Source organism: Arachis hypogaea, chromosome 12 (genome assembly GCF_003086295.3).
Source record: "Arachis hypogaea cultivar Tifrunner chromosome 12, arahy.Tifrunner.gnm2.J5K5, whole genome shotgun sequence".
Lineage (NCBI taxonomy): Eukaryota > Viridiplantae > Streptophyta > Magnoliopsida > Fabales > Fabaceae > Arachis > Arachis hypogaea.
The window spans coordinates 9,821,487-9,828,275 of NC_092047.1; positions in this window are offsets into that span (position 1 = coordinate 9,821,487).

Below are 6,789 nucleotides of genomic sequence, written 5' to 3' on the forward strand. Positions count from 1 at the left end.
TTACTTCCTTGCCCTTTCTAAGATCTAAAAGGTGTTCTTCAATGTTCTTCACTACACTCAAAGTGTTCTTCGTATTCTTCATAAATTCTTCAGATTCTTTCTCTGTTTTTACCCGTTTTTCAGTCTTTTCAGCAACCGATTTTTACCATAATTCAAAATAAATTAGCAGCCACTAAAACCCCCATCTTTTCTACATGATTTTAACACAAATTGAACCCCAATTTAAGCTCTAGGATTCATTTTTCCAGCAGCCCTCAAGAACAACATTCATAGCTTAAATATCATCAAATTTCATCAAAATTTCACAAACTTTCACCAAGAATAACTCATATAAGCAATCAATTTCAAGCATAACCAAACCATATCATAATCACACATCTCAAACACAATCAATCAAGATTAAATTCGTCACACCCTACCTGGTTTTGCTGCTCCTAATTCAGTTAGACTTTCAGGTGGTCCTTTAGCACTTTTTCCTCCTAAATCATATCAAGAACAACTTTAAATCCAAAAACCCTCAACTAAACAAATCTCCCTCAGCACGTTAGGAGGTGATTTCTAACCTTAGACTTGCTGGAAAGTCACATTTCTTGGCCCTCGAGTCAAGTTAAGCATGATTCCTAAGGAAGAACATCAAGAAAACACATGTTTGAGCATGTTTCCTTGAAAACCGAATTTAAATGGGAAAGAGACAGCCATCTAACCTTATTTCCAGCCTTGATAAGTTATATGGTTATGTAGAGGAAGAAGAGAGGATCATTTTGGTAAAATCGGAGTTTTGATTTGAGTTTTAGTTCAGAAGAAATCAAGCTTTGAAGATCAAGTGTTCATGAAAGTTTCTCTCTTTTCTCTCTTGTTATTTTCGGCCAAAATGAAGAAATGAGACAGCCTTGGAGTGTCTTGGGGGTGTAAGGTGAGTTTTGATTGGTTGGCTTGGAGGTGGGTTAAAATAATATTAAAATATCTCTGGTGTACAACTACTAAAACTAGATGTATCGGAACACTCGTAAAAACATCTCTAAAAATTATTTTCTGAGCTACTAGCTTAAATGACACTAGTAACATATTTATTATGAGAATAAAACATGTATAATGAGACCTTAGTATTGCTAAAGTCATCAGAGAGTGCTGGTGCTAAGCTGCACCAGTAAACTGTGAATTCGGTTAAACCGATTTCCTGTTTTTAACTAAAACAGACCAGGTAACCTTATAATATCATTCAAGAATCTTCTAATACTAATATAATGATAATATTATACTATTATCTCTCTTCTCTCATGAGTCGAGTCCGGTTCGTCAAACTGAGACTATTTACGAAAACTACAATCAGAACTCCTAACCGACACGGTTCATAAACTAGGTTCTTCGCGATTGTGTTATTGAGCTTGCCTCAGAAGAGGTTCTAGCTTAAGGATGATATAATAACAATGAGAATTGAGATGCTTGATGATATAACAGAGGTGTTCCCTTTACTGATCTTCCGGAGAAATCCGTGCCTTCAGAAAAGATCTCGCGTACTCGAAAAACAGGGTTGTTACATTCTACCCTCCTAAAAGAAAATTTTGCCCTCAAAATTTCAGCCGCGTGCAAGAATCCTTCTTCAAGCGGTCTATTTCCTTCAAGCCATCCTAACGAAGAGATCGATCCGTTGCTGATAGCATCCAAATCTCACACATCCATAGCCATTAAGATCATAACAGCTATGAAGATAGCTGTGGCTCACGTCGATTCATCATTCGGAGCTCGATTAAAACATGCCTATTCACAGTCATTGAGGTCTTATCCGCACCAAATAATCAACATTAAGGTGATCAGTCTTAATATCTCAAGTTATGCACGAACATTTCCAAAATGAGCACTCATAGACATTCATGCCCAATGTATCTTAAAGATACCCTAACAGCATGAGACACACAAGCAGAGTATGCAGCAAAGCATAGTCAGTCCACTCCCCAGGCTCTATTGGGAACGAACTGCTCTGATACCAAATTGTAACGACCCAATTTTCTGTACGCCTAGGACATACCAGAAACTGAGTGCTACTAATTTGTCATCCTAATTATTATCTATTATATATTATATGAGCCTGATTCGTTGTTAAAAGCGTAGTTAGTTAGCGAGGTACTTTTTTTTTTGAAAATTACCTTACTTTTACTTTTAACCTTTAAAATTCACTTTTTACCACCCGTAACTTTTAATATTTCTACTTTAACCACCCTAACTTTCAGAAATTACCATATAACCCCTTAAACACCAAAAATTTTACTTCGTTGCCCTTTCTAAGATCTAAAAGGTGTTCTTCAATGTTCTTCACCACACTCAAAGTGTTCTTCGTGTTCTTCATGAATTCTTCAGATTCTTTCTCTGTTTTTACCCGTTTTTCTGTCTTTTCAGCAACCGATTTTTACCATAATTCAAAAATAAATTAGCAGCCATTAAAATCCCATCTTTTCTACATAATTTTAACACAAATTGAACCCCAATTTAAGCTCTAGGGTTCGTTTTTCCAGCAGCCCTCAAGAACAACATTCATAGCTTAAATATCATCAAATTTCATCAAAATTTCACAAACTTTCACCAAGAATAACTCATATAAGCAATCAATTTCAAGCATAACCAAACCATATCATAATCAAACATCTCAAACATAATCAATCAAGATTAAATTCGTCACACCCTACCTGGTTTTGCTGCTCCTAATTCAGTTAGACTTTCAGGTGGTCCTTTAGCACTTTTTCCTCCTAAATCACATCAAGAACAACTTTAAATCCAAAAACCCTCAACTAAACAAATCTCCTTCAGCACGTTAGGAGGTGATTTATAACCTTATACTTGCTGAAAAGTCACGTTTCTTGGCCCTCAAGTCAAGTTAAGCATGATTCCTAAGGAAGAACATCAAGAAAACACATGTTTGAGCATGTTTCCTTGAAAACCGAATTTAAATGGGAAAGGGACAGCCATCTAATCTTATTTCCAGCCTTGATAAGTTATATGGTTATGTAGAGGAAGAAGAGAGGATCATTTTGGTAAAATCGGAGTTTTGATTTGAGTTTTAGTTCAGAAGAAATCAAGCTTTGAAGATCAAGTGTTCATGAAAGTTTCTCTCTTTTCTCTCTTGTTATTTTTGGCCAAAATGAAGAAATGAGACAGCCTTGGAGTGTCTTGGGGGTGTAAGGTGAGTTGTGATTGGTTGGCTTGGAGGTGGGTTAAAATAATATTAAAATATCTCTGGTGTACAACTACTAAAACTAGATGTATCGGAACACTCGTAAAAACATCTCTAAAAATTTTTTTTGAGCTACTAGCTTAAATGACACTAGTAACATACTTATTATGAGAATAAAACATCTATAATGAGGTCTTAGCATTGCTAAAGTCATCAGAGAGTGTTGGTGCTAAGCTGCACCAGTAAACTGTGAACCCGGTTAAACCGATTTCCTGTTTTTAACTAAAACAGACCAGGTAACCTTATAATATCATTCAAGCATCTTCTAATACTAATATAATAGTAATATTATACTATTATCTCTCTTCTCTCATGAGTCGAGTCCGGTTCGTCAAACTGAGACTATTTACGAAAATTACAATTAGAACTCCTAACCGACACGGTTCAAAAACTAGGTTCTTCACGATTGCGTTATTGAGCTTGCCTCAGAAGAGGTTCTAGCTTAAGGATGACATAATGATAATGAGGATTGAGATGCTTGATGATATAATAGAGGTGTTCCCTTTACTGATCTTTCGGAGAAATCCGTGCCTTCAGAAAAGATCTTGCGTACTCGAAAAACAGGGTTGTTACAGTTCCTTGTTCCGAACCTCTATAGTCATTGTTCTGTTATATATTACTAAGGTTCTCGCGACGTTAATATCTCAGAGTTGAGTTACTATTGTTGTATGGTGCTTTCATGGCTGTTGGTATTGTGGGAAATAGTTGGATTGGATGCCGCGGAATTGCGGGCCGAGAAAAAGGATTTTTAGATGCGTTTGATTTTGGGAGTTTTGACTATCCGAGATAGGGATTTTTTCTTAAAATTGTTTTATTATAAAGAATTGTTACAAGTCGATATTAATATGAAAAATATATTTTTATGATTACGTGAGTCTTATGGATTGAATTGAGTTGTTCTGGATGAATGTAATTGTTTGCTTGATTGATTTATTGACTATTTGAGGAGGTTGAGTATTTTGGTTTGTTGGTTGACTTTGTTGAATTGGTTTCTTGATATTTGAAAAAGAATTTGATATTGAAATTGGTTTGATATTGAAAGTAAATTGATATTTGAAAATGAATTGCTATTGGATCGGAATTGGTTTGATATTGGAAGTGAATTTATATTTGAAAATGATTTGATATTTGGAAGTGATTTGATATTGAAAATGGTTGAGAAGGGTTTGAGGGATATTTAGATGGGATCCGTGTAGGTGGCAAAGTCCAAATTTTAGGCGAGGTACTGCCGAAATTTTTATAAGGTTAAATAAAATTGAATACTAAAGAAAATGAGATTTGTTGTTGCCCTCTAGACTTTGTCGTGGAGTTTAATTTAATAGAGTTTGATTTAAAATAATTTAAATGATTGATTTAAGACTAAATGATTATGTTATTTCAGTTAAGATTTTGATTTGCAAATAGGATGATTTTTGGGTCTTGTGAAGGAGATGTTTAAATTTGAAAAGGTTTTGAAGTTAGTTTGAAATTTTTTGATTGAGTAAAAAATGAGGATTTAACTTACTTTTCAGGAGAATGAATTTGGGAATGGTTTATTTTTGGATGCCTTAAATTTTTGGGTAAAAGTGATTTTTGGTTAAATCAAAAGTGAGTTTTATTCAATTAATTCTAATTTAAGAGTTATGTTCTTGGAAATTTCAAATGGATTTGAAGGAATAGATTGTTGAAATTAGTTTGATAACTAAGTTAAAGAAAACTGGAATATTTATGATTTTGTTAATTTGAAAAATTAGTTTGTGAATGCCAAGAATTATAAAGTAAAGGTTGAGAATCTTGAGAGTACTTTAAGTTGAACCTGAGAAGCTTGAAAGTTGTGTTTAGTTAACCCCTAAAGTAACTAAGTAAAGAATGACATATGAAAATGAATGAGAAGAATATTAAATTTGATTAGTGATGATTATGATTATGTTAATGATGAGGTTGATTGAAATATAATTATTATATAATTGCAGTTTTGATGTTAAGCTTGGTTATGTCTGATTATGATATGATTGAAATGAGATAAAGATTTGATATTTGATCCGGGTTGAGATTTTAAACACCTGCCTGGGTATATATAAGGATTGTGGTTCGTCCTACTTGCATCTAGGATTGTAGTGAAAGGCATCTGCCTGAGTAGATGTAAGAGTTGTGATTCATCCTATTTGCATCCAAGATTGTGGTGAAAGAGCATCTGTTTGGATAGAAGTAAGGGTTATTGTTCGTCCCACTTGCATCCAAGATTGTGGTGAAAGAGCATCTGCATGGGTAGACACAAGGATTGCAGTTAGTCCCACTTGCTCTATGCTGTGGTGGTCTATGTCCGGATTAGCTACCGGATGTGTCGGGTCTGGCATTATATCCGACACATGAGCTCATGGCCAGTAGGACAGGTATGCATCATATGCATTTATGTGACATTATTTGGGTGTGTATATTGTATTTGGTTTGCCTATGTGAATATTTCTGTTTAACTGTTAATTGTCATACTTGCTGTAATTGCTCTTGATTGTGTTTGAACTTCATTTCTTGTGATTGTGACTGATTAGTTTGGATTATGGTGGTTTGAGCGTGATTTGATTTTGTTTTATGGCGGAGACCGTGATTGGATGAATCAGTGATAAGTTTGATGAAATGCTATGAGATATTATGTTTGATTAGAATTTTTACAAGTTAAATTATGAATATAAATTTTGGTTTATTAATTGTTATGATTTGAAAGGATTTATAAGACGAGCGATGATTATTACGGTTATATATATATATATATATATATATATATATATATATATATCCTCTTGTGACAATTTGAAAAACTCCTTTAGTGAGACTATATGATTAGGTTCTCACCCCTACAGCCTTATCTTTTTTAGAAAACGGAGGAGAAGTCTACAAAGACCTTTCTGAGTATTTTGGTTGCTGTATCTATTTTAGTGCCTTAGTTATTATTTTTTCTCGTTATTATTATTATATCTTGTAAAGAGGGATAGGAATTGTAATGAGATATATATGATGTTTGGGATGTTCCTTGTATGAAGAAAAATGCTCCTATTTTATTATTAAGTATATAGAAGTCATCGTAATACTTCTCGATATCAGAATGGCGCAGTCAGAAGCGTGATATTCTAGTAGTAGGGGTGTTACAAGCAAGGCAGTGAAGCCACTCGGCTGAGACTTGGTAAACAAACTATAATCAGACTTTGATTGCGAGTAACCAGAATCCAATAGAACTGTCTTCAATTTGGCTGAGTTTGGACACCGAAATTATCTTGTAATTGAAAGAAGGTATGTATAATGCATTCGTCAAATACAAATTTTTTGAAAAATTATTGTTCCAAACTTCCAATTGTGTTGCTGAATGTAATAGTGTCATCTGGCAGCCGCACTACAATTGGATCAATTTTATGATATGTTTGAAATCATCAAGAAAGTATGATACATGGTCTGTAGCCTTAGTATCAATTACCCATGCAATGCACTTATTGTTTGAATTTGTTAGTGTTTTAACACTTGTTTGAATTGAAGAATGTGTACCAAATTACTTTGATGAGGTGGTGACTGTGATTGTGTCACAATTTGGTCAG